This window comes from Salvelinus sp. IW2-2015, linkage group LG8, assembly GCF_002910315.2.
Source record: "Salvelinus sp. IW2-2015 linkage group LG8, ASM291031v2, whole genome shotgun sequence".
Taxonomy (NCBI): domain Eukaryota; kingdom Metazoa; phylum Chordata; class Actinopteri; order Salmoniformes; family Salmonidae; genus Salvelinus; species Salvelinus sp. IW2-2015.
In genome coordinates, this window is record NC_036848.1 from 39,292,758 (window position 1) to 39,309,148 (window position 16,391).

Consider the following 16,391-nt stretch of genomic DNA (forward strand, 5'->3'; position numbering starts at 1 on the left):
AGCTTTTTGTTAGTAGAGTGTTTAACTGTCTTAAAATACAGTTACATTTCTTTTTGTAGGGTAAGAAAATGTGTTTTTTTGTTAGTAAATTTACATTTGTGTATATGAAATGTGGACAAAAGAATAATGAAATGAATTACATAAAAATGTTTCAGCTTATTTCTATCGTATGTAAAGAATCTCCACAATAGTGTAAAATCTTCATAAATGTGTTCAATTATAAATCTACTGATGTCTTGCCACAGTTTTCTTACATATATACAATGCCAAAAAAGATGCAACACTGTTTCTGGGTCGTCATTACAAAAGGAGCAATTTGAGTTGATGTTTTCCTTAAACTTCTTCATATAGTGGTTGGCAGGATAATATTTATGAATAATTTTAAAGGAAACTTCCTTAATTTTGTTAACAAGTAGGTATGTGTGTGGCAACATCCAAACTTTTTTCCAACAGATATTAWCAATAAATGCATTCCAATAAGGCATGACATAAGGTATAGATACAACATCCTGCTGAAACAAGGTTTGTATCGCTCTGTTGTTGAATGGACCAAAAGAGAAACAAATCTTTCCTACTGATGAGTCAACAGGGTCAATAGAAGGTAGGCTCTGAGGGTCAGGTCTTGACACGTTCCTGAATAACAGAGCAACACCTGAGGAAATGGCGTCTAAAACAATTGCCAACATTTTTAGGTGTTACAGGACCTTGTAAAGTGATAAGAATTACTTATAACTGAGTAAAAGACCCTCTGCATTTACCAGTTGGCTCCACCAATAGGATATTATTTCGGGAACCAATATTCTAAAAACAAAGAAGTATTTTTATACAATATATCCCGATTATTCTATATATAATATCTGTGTGGAGAAAAATTGTGTTTATAAATTAAGGACCATGACAAGAAAACCTGCCGTTGAAAAGCAGAAAGTTTCACTGGAATTTTGTCAATATTATAATTGCAATTCCTCGGCCCAGTACCACCAGTGCCAACACCACGCACCAAGCTTCCTGTGCGTCTCCAGAGTCCAGTACGCCCTGTCCTCCTCCCCCGCACTAGCCCTGAGATGCGTGTCCCCAGCCCGGTACCACCAGTTCCGGCACCACGCACTAGGCCTAATGTGCGTCTCCAGGGTCCAGTATGCCCTGTTCCTCCTCCCCGCACTAGCCTTGATGTGCGTTTCCTTAGTCCGGTACCACCAGTTCCGGCACCACACACCAGGCATACTGTGCACATCAGCCGGCCAGAGTCTGCTCGTCTGCCCAGCGCCGTCTGAGCCGGCCCTCTGCCAGCGCCGCCTGCGCCGCCCGTCTGCCCAGCGCCGTCAGAGCCGCCCGTCTGTCCTGAGCCGCCAGAGCCACCCGTCTGTCCTGAGCCGCCAGAGCCGCCCGTCAGTCAGGAGCTGCCAGTGCCGCCCGCCAGTCAGGAGCCGTCAGTGCCGCCCGCCAGTCAGGAGCCGTCAGTGCCGCCCGCCATCATGAGCCGCCAGAGCCCGCCAGTCGCCAGGAAGCCGCCAGTCAGCCGGACCTGCCAGAGTCGCCAGTCAGCCAGGACCTGCCAGAGTCGCCAGTCAGCCAGGACCTGCCAGAGTCGCCAGTCAGCCAGGACCTGCCAGAGTCGCCAGTCAGCCAGGGACCTGCCAGAGTCGCCAGTCAGCCAGGAGCTGCCTTCCAGTCATGAGCTGCCCTCCAGTCATGAGCTGCCCTCCAGTCATGAGCTGCCCTCCAGTCATGAGCTGCCCTTTGTTTAGTTGGTCAGGATGTGAGCTGGGTGGGTATATTCCATGTTATGTGTTTTCATTGGTTTAGGGTTGTCTAACTAGCCTGATATGGTTCTCAATCAGAGGCAGGTGTTTTACGTTGTCTCTGATTGAGAACCATATTAAGGAAGGCTGTTCTCACTGTTTGTTTGTGGGTGATTGTTGCCGTGTCTGTTTGTTCGCCATACGGTACTGTTTTCGTTCGTTTGTTCACGTCGTTTATTGTTTTGTATTTTGTCAGTGTTCTGTTTGTTGGATCATCATTAAAATTCATCATCATGAACATTTACCACGTTGCGCCTTGGTCCTCCTCTCTTCCACCTAACGACGAGCGTGACAACTATTTTAAGTGCATATGAAAACTGATCATAAAATAATTGAATAAAAAATGTTTTACATATACACGTTCCTAAGATCTTTTTMGGGAAATAAGTATTAATAACTAAATGGAACAATAACCGTGTAAAGTCAGAGCAGACCTGTATGCCCCTTTAAAACAGTATCTTAGTTACTGTATACATAAAAAATAAATACAGCTTTCAATCTTCTTCATAAGTTTGTAAACAAAATAGGTCTTCTGGTCATACAAGAACAAACTAATAAATTGAAGTACCTGAGTATTCCTGAAAAATAGTCACCTGATGCTTGTTAGGTAAACAACATAAGGAAAATGAGAATACCATGGCTGAAACCATCACCCTGTTCCTTCTGGTGGGATTTTAGGGAGGAATATGGATTTCTGAACCGTTGATGAAGCCTCGTCCTCCGATGAAGTAAGCAGTCTTTCCCTCATTTCATGCTATCTTGATCGTTGGCCACAACTTGTTCCTTCTTTCTATGTACACCAGGCTGAGATGCTCGGCGAAACGCATACCATGGCTCTGAAGGAAGGCGTTCTTCCTAGCAGCTTTCCAGACAGCATCCCTGTAGAATCTGGCAGTGAAGAGGATGATGATACCCCTTGGTCTTGAATCGTTTTGCTGTTGCTTCTTGCCGAGGCGATGCACAACGTCGATGGTATCACCAACTTTGTTCTTCTCTGCAGGCATAACTTCTTGGCAGATGCGGATGGCCTCTCCTCGCACATCTTCATTCTCCACCTCTGGCAAGCCGTAGAGTCTCAGGTTCCATCTTCTTGTGTATTGTTCCAGATCAGTGAGACGTCTATGGTAGACATTGTTATTCTTTTCCACATTTTCCACACTTTTTTCAACTTTTGCCACTCTCGTTTTCACATCCTTGATTTCACCACATGCAAACTCCACAGTCTTTTTCAAGCCTTCGATAACCATGGTGTTCGCGCCAACCATTTTCTCAATGGCGTCAGACCTGGAGTTGATGAGTAAGGAGAGGGTAGCCACGATGTCAGAGTTCATGTTGGGTTTTTTGGAGGGTGGAGGTTTGCACGGAGTAACCGGTAAAGAGGGGAATTCGTCATCTAAAAACAGCARTCGAAAGCATGATATTATCCATAGGCCAAGCGTAGTTATGGCAGTTGTCTATAAGCACGTTCCTCTCTTGTTGATTAGCAATAGAACGGCTAACTTCTTCCTTTCTTTTTTTGTCACGACTTTGCATGAACATGCCGAAATAAATTATCCAATTATTATTCCAGTAACAGGAAAGGTCTTATATCTTGAACAAATAAAAATAGTAATGACTGTAAACTTGTTTTTTTCCCACAATCTTTCTGAAGTTTGGTACGGAGCTCGGTAAAAAAGCATCTGTTCAAGCCGCCATCTTGGCACCTTTCAACTGGTTACCAATGTAATTAGAGCAGTACAAATAACTGTTTCGTCACACCCATTGTATATGGTCTGTTATAGCACAGACTGGAATATGTTTGGAGATTCATCAGATGGCATTGAGGATTTTACCACATCATCAGTCACCGGCTTCATTAATACGTGCTTTGACAACCTCCTCCCCACAGTGACCATACCGAYCTGGAGCCGAGCTGGAGAGCGTGCCCAATTTGAATCGAGCGCAGAGCGAGCTTCCCAAAGACTGGAGCTTTGGCCTTCTTGCCCTCTCCAATTTCGCTCCAGTACTATTAAAAGCGATTAAAGGGCTTTATAAATACATTTGATTTTGATTTGATTTGATTTTTGCTTTAGCTACTGTCATGGAGTTTGCTAAATATTTTCATAAATTAACATAATGAATGTACTAAGTGCACATGCTAACAGAATGGAACGAGGTGGATAGCTAGCTAAGTGTGTCAGTCACTGTAGCAAAGTATTTATAAACAAACAATCAAATCTCTTAAACYTTTAATTCATTTTCGTTATATTATCAATACAATAGACTATCATTGATTTTGTCCCGATAAGCCTGACATTACCTCTTTCAAGGAGCTTTCCGTTTTGATAGGGTTATTTTGCCTAAATGTTTTTGTTTTGTTGCCAAAAACAAGTCTGCATCCCTGCCCAGCCTGGCAAGAGTGGCCCGAAGGGTGTTTAGCATTCATAGTATGGTTCCTACCCCAGTGGCTCTGCAAGCACAGAGACGGTATTCTCCAATGCTGGCCTGCTCTCCAGGCACCATTGCATGAACCTGAACCTGAAGCCACCAGACCCTGGACAAACTCGTGTTTCTAAAAGTGAATTCCAAGGCACTGCAGACTGAGCCTAATAAAGCAATTTCCATTTAATTTGTATTTAATTCTAAGTCACAGTAATTCACATTTATAGACTATAATGATTTACTACAACGAAATGTTGTTTAAATGCTGAGCACATAATGTTCCTGCCAGCCTAGTGTGTTGCACTTGCATATGCTTCACAATGTATTTATTTGTAGGCTACAGCCTTGAAATAATTGAAATAACAGGCTAATAATAAAGCCTAAATTATTCAGTTTAGTTCCTTCTTTTGCTACCTGTCTGGCACCGGACCTATTTAGAGTGTTTATATGATGTTTAATACGAGATGTAGACTATTTGAAATGATGAGCGCTTCTTACAGTCAGTTTTTCATGTTGTTTATTAAATTCATTTTCATTCAAATCATATGGTTTGCTTTCAATACTTCAAAACCAAATGGTAGGTCCATGTAGTCACAAAAATAGATGGGTGTTTGTTAAATGGGGATTTTAATGAATGAAGCGAATTTGGAGCGACASTTTTTTTCTTCCTGTGAGCGATGCAGTTGAGCTGTCAACTCTGCACACACACTCTGGAGCATATGTACATATCCCAACCAGAAACCATGGATTACAGGCAACATCTGCACTGAGCTAAAGGCTAAAGCTGCCGCTTTCAATGAGCTGGACACTAACTGGACGCTTATAAGAAATCGCACGAACCATCAAACAGGCAAAGCATCAATATAGGTCTAAGATCGAATCCAACTACACCTGCTCTGACGTTCATTGTATGTGGCAGGGCCTTTACGGATTACAAAGGGAAACTCAGCCACGAGCTGCCCAGTGACACAAGCCTACCAGACAAGCTAAATGCCTTCTACGCTCGCTTTGAGGCAAGCTGAACCATTCCTGAAAGCACCAGCTGTTCCGGATGACTGTGTGATCACTCTCTCTGAAGCCAATGTGAGTAAGATCTTCACAACATTCACAAGGCCGTAGGGCCAGACGGATAACCAGGAAGCTTACTCAGAGCATATGCTGACCAGCTGGCAAGACTCTTCACTGACATTTTCAACCCCTCCCTGACCCAGTCTGTAATACCTACATGTTAACAAGCAGACCACCATAGTCCCTGTGCCCAAGAACTGCAAGGTAACTTGTCTAAATGACTATCACCCCGTAGCACTCCGTGAAATGCTTTGAAAGGCTGGTCATGGCTCACATCAACACCAACATCCCAGATACCCTGGACCCACTCTAATTCGCATACTGCCCCAACAGATCCAGTGTACTTTTTGCTCCATACATTTTCCCTGACACCCAAAACTACTCATTACATTTTGAATGCTTAGCAGGACAGAAAATTGTCAAATTCGCACACTTATCAAGAGAACATCCCTGGTCATCCCTACTGCCACTGATCTGGCGGACTCACTAAACACAATACCTTTTAAAATCAAAGTGGAATTATGTTTCTGGAAATGTTTACAAATGAATAAAAAATGAAAAGCTGAAATGTCTTGAGTCAATAAGTATTCAAACCTTTTGTTATGGCAAGCCTAAAWCAGTTCAGGATAAAACATCTCACATAAGTTGCATGGACTCACTCTGTGTGCAATAATAGTGTTTAACATGATTTTTGAATGACTACCTCATCTCTGTACCCCACACATACAATTATCTCTAAGGTCCCTCAGTCAAGCAGTGAATTTCAAACACAGATTCAACCACAAAGACCAGGGAGGTTTTCCAATGCCTCAAAAATAAGGGCACCTATTGGTAGATGGGTAAAAAACAACAGACATTGAATATCCCTTTGAGCACAGGGAAGTTATTAATTACACTTTGGATGGTGTATAAATACACCCAAACACTACAAATATACAGGCGTCCTTCTAATTCAGTTGCCGGAAAGGAAGGAAACCGCTCTGGGATTTCACCATGAGGCCAATGGTGACTTTAAAACAGTTACAGAGTTGGCCTCCCGAGTGGCACAGGGGTATAAGGTGTCACTACATACCTGGGTTCGATTCCAGGCTGTGTCACAGCCGGTCATGACCAGGAAACCCATGAAGCAGCACATAATTGGCCCAGCATCGTCCGGGTTAGGGGAGGGTTTGGCCTTGTGGCGGGCCGGGCTCCTGCAAGCTGACTTCGGTCGCCATCTGGACGGTGATTCCTACGACACATTGGTGCGGCTGGCTTCTGGGTTAAGTGAGCAGTGTGTCAAGAAGCAGTGCAGCTTGGCAGGGAGGATGCATGGCTCTCGACCTTCACCTCTCCCGAGTCCGTAGTGGAGTTGCAGCGATGGGACAAGACTGTAACTACCAATTGGGGAGATTTTTTTTTAAAGAATAATAATAATAAGATATAAATAAATACAAATAAATAAAGTTTAATGGCTGTGATAGGAGAAAACTGAGGATGGATCAACAAAATTGTAGTTACTCCACAATACTAACCTAAATGACAGAGTGAAAAGAAGGAAGCCTTTACAGAATAAAAAAAAATATATATATACATTTTTGCAATAAGGCACTAAAGTAAAACTGCAAAAAATATATTTAAAAAATGATCTTTATCATGAATATTTGGTATTTTTGGTATTTAATTAGGATCCCCATTAGCTGTTGCAAAAGCAGCAGCTACTCTTCCTGGGGTCCATACAAAACAGAATTACATATACAGAACATCATTAGACAAGAACTGCTCAAGGACAGAACTACATACATTTTCTTTAAAGACACACATAGCCTACATATCAATGCATACACACAAACTATCTAGGTCAAATAGGGGAYAGGCGTTGTGCCACGAGGTGTTGCTTTATCTGTTTTTTGAAACCAGATTTGCTGTTTATTTGAGCAATATGAGATGGAAGGAAGTTCCATGCAATTAGGACTCTATATAATACTGAATGCTTTCTTGAATTTGTTCTGGATTTGGGGACTGTGAAAAGACCCCTGGGGGCATGTCTGGTGGGATACATGTGTGTGTCTGAGCTGTGTGTAAGTTGACTATGCAAACAATTTGGGATTTTCAACACATTAATGTTTCTTATAAAATAAGAAGTGATGCAGTCAGTCTCTCCTCAACTCTTAGCCAAGAGAGACTGGCATGCATAGTATTAATATCAGCCCTCTGACTACAATTAAGAGCAAAACGTGCCGCTCTGTTCTGGGACAACTGCAGCTTCACTAGGTCTTTCCTTGCAGCACTGGACCACATAACTGGACAATAATCAAGATTAGACAAAACTAGAGCCTGCAGAACTTGCTTTTTGGAGTGTGGTGTCAAAAAAGCACAACATATCTTTWTTACGGCCAGACCTCTCCTCATCTTTACAGCCATTGAATCTATATGTTTTGACCATGACAGTTTACAATCTAAAGTAACACCAAGTAAGGTCTAGAACTTAAGGAATMATTTGTACCAAATACAATGCTCTTAGTTTTAGAGATGTTTAGGACCAGTTTATTACTGGCCACCCATTCCAAAACAGACTGCAACTCTTTGTTAAGCGTTTCAGTGACTTCTTAGCTGTGGATGCTGATGCGTYTATGGTTGAATCATCAGCATACATGGACACACATGCTTTGTTTAATGCCAGTGGCAGGTCATTGGTAAAAATAGAAAAGAGTAGAGAGCCTAGAGAGCTGCCCTGCAGTACACCACACTTTACATGTTTGACATTAGAGAAGGTTCCATTGAGTTCTATTAGATAGATAGCTCTGAATCCACGATATGTGTTATGAAAAGCCATAACACATATGTTTTTTCAACAACAGGTTATGGTCAATAATATCAAAGGCTGCACTGAAATCTAACAGTACAGCTCCCACAATCTTCTTATTATCAATTTCTATCAACCAATCATCAGTCATATGTGTCAGTGCAGTACATGTTGAGTTCCCTTRTCTATAAGCATGCTGAAAGTCTGTTGTTAATTTATTTACAGAGAAATATCATTGTATTTGGTCAAACACCATTTTTCCCAACAGTTTGCTTAGAGCTGGCAGAAAGCTTATAGGTCTGCTGTTAGAACCAGTAAAGGCCTGTTTAACACTCTTGGGTAGCGGAATTACTTTGTCTTCCCTCCAGGCCTGAGGACAAAGACTTTCTTCTTGGCTCAGATCAAAAATATGACAGATAGGAGTGGCTATAGAGTCAGCTACCATCCTCAGTATCTTTCCATCTAAGTTGTCAATGCCAGGAGGTTTGTCATTATTGATCGATAACAATAATTTTTCCACCTCTCCCACACTAACTTTACAATATTCAAACTTGCAATGCTTTTCTGTCATTATTTGTTTGTTTTTTATGCATGAATACAATTGCTCACTGTTCGTTGTTGGCATTTCCTGCCTAAGTTCGCACACTTTGCCAATGAAATAATAATTTAAATAATCGGCAACATCAAATGGTTTCGTGATGAATAAGCCATCTGATTCGATGAAAGYTGGAGTTGAATTTGTCTTTCTGGCCATAATTTCATTTAAAGTACTCCAAAGTTTTATATCATTGATCTTGGCTTCATAATACAGTTTCTTCTTCTTTTTGTTGAGTTTAGTCACATAATTTCTCAATTTGCAGTAAGTAAGCCAGTCAGAAGCGCAGCCAGACTTATTAGCCACTCCTTTTGCCCCATCTCTTTCAACCATAGTTTTTCAATTCCTCATCAATCCATGGAGCCTTAGCAGGTCTAACAGTCAGTTTCTTAACAGGTGCATGTTTATCAATAATTGGAAGAAGCAATTTCATAAATGCATCAAGTGCAGCGTCTGGATGCTCCTAATTAATCACATCAGACCAACAAATACTTRTATCATCATCCACATAAGGGTCACAGCAAAATCTTTTGTATGATCTCTTATACACTATTTTAGGTCCGGCTGTTGGAACTTTGGCTTTTCCTGGATATAGCCACTATATTGTGATCACTGCTAGGGCTTGGCAGTATACCGTAATTTACTATATACCGATATTGATGCACGGACCGGTTTGGGTTTTTACTTTACCTTCTGTAACGGTATTTGAATGTTTGGTTTGTTAAATGTGATACGCCGTGTGTAACGTCCATTTGTATAGTTTACTCCGCTACTTGAGTCATCCRTCTCTGCTCTCTCTCTCTCTCCATGCCGCTTTCCACACAGACCTAGTCCCACCCCCTGTCACTCAAGGAGCACATTTGTTGTTGCTTGACCACGAGACACMTTCGTTCAGTCTGCATGGTCAATGCAGCACATGCAACAATGTTGATGACAACAATGTTGTTTCCACTTTGATCTTAATATAAATCCACAAGTGTTCTATAATTACAAAATTAGTTTGTTTTTTACATCTGCAAACAGCTAGTTTGTATTTTCTTAGCAAGTTAAGCTAAATTGTGTTAGCCACTAATGCTAATCGCTAGTTAACTGTATTCTAACTATAGAATTAGAAAAAACATCTATTTCCATGATTCCAAAAGTTCACCCAAGTGTTTTGATCTAAATCGCAATTGCAACATTTGGTTAAATATAAGGCCTAGTTTTTTTGCCCATATTGTGGCAGTATGGAAATTATCTCAAATGAGTGCAGGAAATGCAGAAATTGATGGAAATGCAGGAAATTATTTTAGGTTGAAGTTGAATTGAACAGTATAAAACAATCAGAATGGAGAAAGACCCATTGAAATAATTTAGAATGTATGTGTTGCCACCCTAAGGTCACGTACCACTCATAAAGCAAATGTAGAACTTTTATCAATATAAAACATAAAATACAGTCAAATACCGTCATATCGTCAAAAAAATTGAAAAATACCATGATATGATATTTTTGCCATATCGCCCAGCCCTAATCACTGCATCCAATGGGTATGGATATAGCCTTAGAACAAAGTTCTACAGTATTAGTAAAAATGTGATTGATACATGTGGATGATCTTGTTCCTGTAGTGTTTGTAAACACCCTGGTAGATTGATTAATTACCTGAACCAGATTGCAGGCGCTGGTTACAGTAAGAAGCTTCCTCTTGAGCGGACTGCTTGATGAAAACCAGTCTATATTCAGGTCCCAAAGAAAGTAGACCTCTCTGTTTACATCACATACACTATCAAGCATTTCACACACCACAACTCTTCAATAACAATTGACATAAGATCTTCTCTAAGCATTACAGGGATATGGCTCTGAATATATACAGCAACACCTCCCCCATAAGCATTTCTATCTCTTCTATAGATGTTATATCTTTGTATTGCTACTGCTGTATCATCAAATTAATTATCTAAGTGAGTCTCAGAAATGGCTAATATATGAATGTTATCTGATGTTAGCAAGTTATTGATTTCATTAACCTCATTTCTAAGGCTACATATATTAATATGGGCTATTTTCAGCCCTTTCCTGGGTAGCTTATCAGATATAGATATAACACTGAAAAGAGCAAACAAAGCAAGAGAAACAATATATTAATTCAGCAGTCCATTAATCAATTGGTGTGTGTGTGTGCTGCGGGGTTGAAGCTACGAACCCATAGGCTCGGCTCTCTCACCCTTCCAAGCTTCTGGGAGGGAGGGTGGACAATAAGCCTGTCATAGCGGATGTAAGCAATWWCCCCACCCGCTTTGGCAGCTTTCATGGCTGGGATCAGATCTTTCCTCTTCTGTGGCACAGCTTCAGGATAGTCCTTGTTGAGGAAGATATACGTTCCTCTCAAGTTCTTGGCTCTTTCCAGAACAGCTACCTTGTCCGTGAACCTCAGGAACTTGACCACTATTGGCCTGGGCCTATCACCTGGGCCGGTGGTGGGTTTTCCAGTCCTGTAGGCAGCGCTCTACCTCAATCTTCAATCTTCAATTTCTCAGAGATCGTTTCCCTCACTTTGTCCTCAGACTCCGTCCAGGTCTCATGTGGAGATTCTGCAATTCCATCCACAGCCATGTTGTTCCGCCTTGATTGTCCCTCGAGATAGTCTGATTTACTGGTCATTGTTATCATGGATTCACACACAGAACTGATGTCCTCTCTCAATGACTTACAGATTGCTGTCATCTTGCCATTCTCCTGTTTCAACTCATCAAGCTGACTCTGGGAGAACTGCAAACTGTTTTCAGGTCCTGGGCCTCTCTGGTCAGGTCGTCCATTCTTTTATTAGTAGAATCCACTAGTATTTGGACAAAACACTTGAAGCTATTTTCTTGTTGTTGTAACAACTGCTTGTAGGTCTATATTTGTTCATTTAAAAGATCTTTCACGTGTGATAGAGAGACACCACTGTCCTCAYCGGTACTCCTGCCGGCTTTGGTCTTTGTCACGGTAGCTAGCAACGTAGGTTATGCTGTTACTCCTCGCAGTTCCAGACAGGGCAGGTCATGGTGAAGATTCAAAACAACAAACAGCAGGATTCTAGACAGCCACAAACCCGGGACAATCCACGGTCCCAGCTACAATGGCTAATAGCGTCACGGGCTGCGTTCAAGAAAACCCRGCTAGCTTGATATGCAGCTAGCTAGCAGGTAGGCTAGCTGCGATGCCAAATAGCTCCTCAGACCCGTCCTTGGTCGGCAGGATCACTGGAGAGACAACCAGTCCCAGCAACTGATGCCAACTGCGTCACGGGATACAAACTAAGAAGCTAGCTAGCTACCAAGAATACAAAGCGTTATGTTTTGAGCAAATCCAACACAACACATCACTGACTACCACTCATATTTTCAAGCATGGTGGTTGCATCATGTTATGTGTATGCTTGTCATTTAGCAAGGACTAGGGAGTTTTTTAGGATAAAATGAAACGGAATAGAGCTAAGCACGGGCAAAATCCTAAAGGAAAACCTGGTTCAGTCTGCTTTCCAACAGACACTGGGAGACAAATTCATCTTTCAGCAGGACAATAACCTAAAACACAAGGCCAAGTATACACTGGAGTTGAAGATGCCATTGAATGTTCTTGAGTGGCCTAGTTACAGTTTTGACTTAAATCATCTTGAAAATCTAGCAATAATCAATAACCAACTTGACAGAGCTTGAATAATAAAAAAAATAATAAAGTMRAAATATTGTACAATCCAGGTGTGCAAAGCTCTAAGAGACTTACCCAYAAAGACTCACAGCTGTAATCGCTGCCAAAGATGATTCAAACACGTATTGACTCAGGGGGCTGAATACTTATCTAATCAAATCATGTTTATTTTTTATTTTTACAAATGTTAGAATTTTGTGTAGATCGTTGACAATTTGTAAAACATTTAAATTAATTTAAATCCCACTTTGTAACACAACAAAATGTAAGCGGTGTGAATACTTTCTGAAGGCACAAATATACACACACATGCATACTGACGCCACACACACACACACACACACACACACACACTACGCTGTTGCTAGTCACTTACTCCTTTTATTTAACTAGGCAAATCAAGAAAGAATTCTTACTTACAGTGACGGCCTACTTGTAAAGCCCACCCGGCCAAACCCTCCCATAAACCGGACGATGCAGGGCCAATTGTGCGCCGTTTGTGATAGAGCCTGGGATCAAACCTGGGTCTGTAGTGATGCCTCTAGCACTGTGATACAGTGCCTTTAGACCACTGTGCCACTCTGGAAGCCAAAATATATGTACATAGCTACCTCAATTACCTCGTACCGTTGCACATCAACTCAGTACAGGTACTCCTTGCATACAGTGCATTCGGAAAGTATTCAGACCCCTTCACTTTTTCCACATTTTGTTATGTTACAGCCTTATTCTAAAATMGATTAAATTAATGTTTTTCCTCATGTACACACAATACCCCATAATGACTAAGCGAAAACACATTTTTAGAAATACCTTATTTACATAAGTATTCAGAACCTTTGCTTTGAGATTCGAAATTGAGCTCAGGTGCATCCTGTTACCATTTATCATCCTTGAGATGTTTCTACAACTTGATTGGAGTCCACCCATGGTAAATTCAATTGATTGGAKATGATTTGGAAAGGCACATACCCGTCTATATAAGGTCCCACAGTTGACAATGAATGTCAGAGCAAAAACCAAGCCATGAGGTCGAAGGAATTGTCTGTAAAACTCAGGATTTTGTCGAGGCATAGATCTGGGGAAGGGTACCAAAAAACATCTGCAGCTTTGAAGGTCCCCAAGAACACAGTGACCTCTGTCATTCTTAAATTGAATAAGTTTGGAACCACCAACTCTTCCTAGAGCTGGCCTCCCGACCAAACTGAGCAATCGAGGGAGAAGGACCTTGGTCAGGGAGGTGACCAAGAACATGATGGTCACTCTGACATAGCTCCAGAATTCCTCTGTGGAGATGGGAGAACCTTCCAGAAGGACAGCCATCTCTGCAGCACTCCACCAATCAAGCCTTTATATATTTTTTATTTAACTAGGCAAGTCAGTTAAGAACAAATTATTATTTACGATGAAGGCCTACCCRGGCCGACACTGGGCCAATTGTTTGCCACCCTATGGGACTGCCAATCACGGCCGGATGTGATACAGCCTGGATTCGAATCAGGGACTGGTAGCCCTATGGTAGAGTGGCCAGACGGAAGCCACTCCTCAGTAAWTGGCACATGACAGCCTGCTTGGGGGTTTGCCAAAGGGCACCTAAAGGACAGACCATGAGAAACAAGATTCTCTGGTCTGATGAAACCAAGATTGAATGCCAAGTGTCACGTCTGGAGGAAACCAGGCACCGCTCATCACCTGGCATATACCAGGGGATGTTTTTCAGCAGCAGGAACTGGGAGACTAGTCAGGATGGAGGAAAAGATGAACGGAACAAAGTACAGAGCGATCCTTGATGAAAACCTGCTCCAGAGCACTCAGGACCTCAGACTGAGGATGAAGGTTCACCTTCCAACAGGACAAGACCCTAAGCACYCAGCCAAGACAATACAGGAGTGACTTTGGGACAAGTCTCTGCATGTCCTTGAGTGGACCAGCCAGAGCCTGYACTTGAACCCGATTGAACATCTCTGGAGACCTGCAAATAGAAGTGCAGCGACGCTCCCCATCCAACCTGACAGCGCTTGAGAGGATCGGCAGAGAAGAATGGGAGAAACTCCAAAAATACAGGTGCGCCAAGCTTGTAGCGTCAAACCCAAGAAGACTCTATAATCGCCGCCAAAGGTGCTCCAGAAAAGTACTGAGTAAAGGGTCTGAATACTTATGTAGATGTAATATTTCAGTCAATTATTAATACATTTGCAAAAATGTCTAAATCTGTATTTTCTTTGTCATTATGGGATATTGTGTGTAGATTGGGGGGGAAAAAACATGTAATCGATTTTAGAATAAGGCTGTAACCTAACAAAATCTGGAAAAGGTGATGGGGTCAGAATACTCGCCGAAGGCACTGTGTGTGTCTGTGTGTATATATATATATATATATATATATGTATATAATAAAAAAAACATTTACAATGTCATATATATTATATTTATTCCAAAGTCAAGAGACATTTACATATAGCTACTTCCATGCATTCATATACACAAGTATGCAAACAATGCAACAAGTGCCCTCTATTACAAAAGTGTTAGGCAAAACCAACACAAAGTAAACATTTGATGAAATGTTTATTTCATGAATCAAACATTAATTAATGTGCTTGCTGAAGGCACGACCCCTCTAGACTTCTTAAAATGTAATATGCATTCTTATGATTGGATTTCTTCCTCCCGCTCTAGAGCTTAAATGATTTAAGTTATGAACTCATAACCAACTTTAAAAACATACAYCCAGCCCAAACCTAGATTGCTTGAGAATTTGTATTCATTTTAGAGCATTTATACTTTTTGAACTATATTTATATATATATATTTTTTTTTACATGATCTCCAATGCATTTAATGGCAATAAAAGGGCCATTACCTTTGAGTTAATGGCCCTTTTAGTTAAAAGTCAAAACGCATCTCCTCTTGAACCGTTTAAGAGTCTATTCTCATTGACGAGTATTAWGGAGAATTGAGGGATTCTCGAGAGACATAATCGTAATGTAAACTTGCACTTCTCACGTCTCGAARGCTACCTCCGGAGGTCGCGCACGACACTCGGCCGACCGTTGCCCTCCTCTAAGCAGAAGCAGGGCAGTGTAAGCAGAATTGTCTCGTTGAGCCCAACATTTATACAGTAAAAATACTAATAGCAGAGCAATGTTTTTGAAATAGCTGAAATGTATAGACATTTTCATTATATTTGAGAGTCGTTTTGTGTTCACCTGAACTTGCAGTAACAGCCTGTTTCATTTCTAAAATTGTCACCGTATTTTTAAAAAGGCCTCTGCACACTTTCCAGCCGAAACAGTTTGGTAGAGTTCGTGCACATATGACGACATTTTGTGACGTTTCTGACTCGGGCACACATTTCCTTCTGGAGGCAAGCCGAAGTTTGGAGCCGAACGAAGTCTACTGTAGGTCAACAGTAGGGATTCTTCCATAACGTCTGTCATTCAACGAGAGAWGACTCGTTTTCATAAAATAATACTGCACCAAACAWCCTAGTTAGATGTAAAATTGCAGGTCTAAGATCTCCTAGGCAAAAACATCAAAATTAATGACATTTCTTGAGTTATCTTAGATTAATTCTGACTATTTWGAAGAAGTGTATACTTGCTACTTCATCTCAAAATGGACAAACCGTACTATTGGCGCTTTTTTTTTCTGTTTTTCAAGCGAATGTATTTTAAGGGAGTATGTGAGCACACTCGTTCAGTTTGGCTAGCCGAGTTTGGCTAAGGGCCAGCCGACCAGAAGCACGCCTTKAGAAAGGGATGCTGTACAGTGTCGGGATGCTTAGCTATCAACTCCAACCAGACTGAAATAACTTAGCGTGCTTGCATTCTGATTTTTTAAACTATAACCATTTCACATTACCATATATTAACATGGGTTTGAATGAGACCCATGGAATAAGTTACAATACCAACTTTAAAACATTTAGGCTATCCCAACTTCAATTAATTTGTATAAACTATCATGAAACTTCATGAATTCAATGCCAACCGTAAGAACACAATGGTAGACACTTCCAATGCTAATTATCTGTAACAA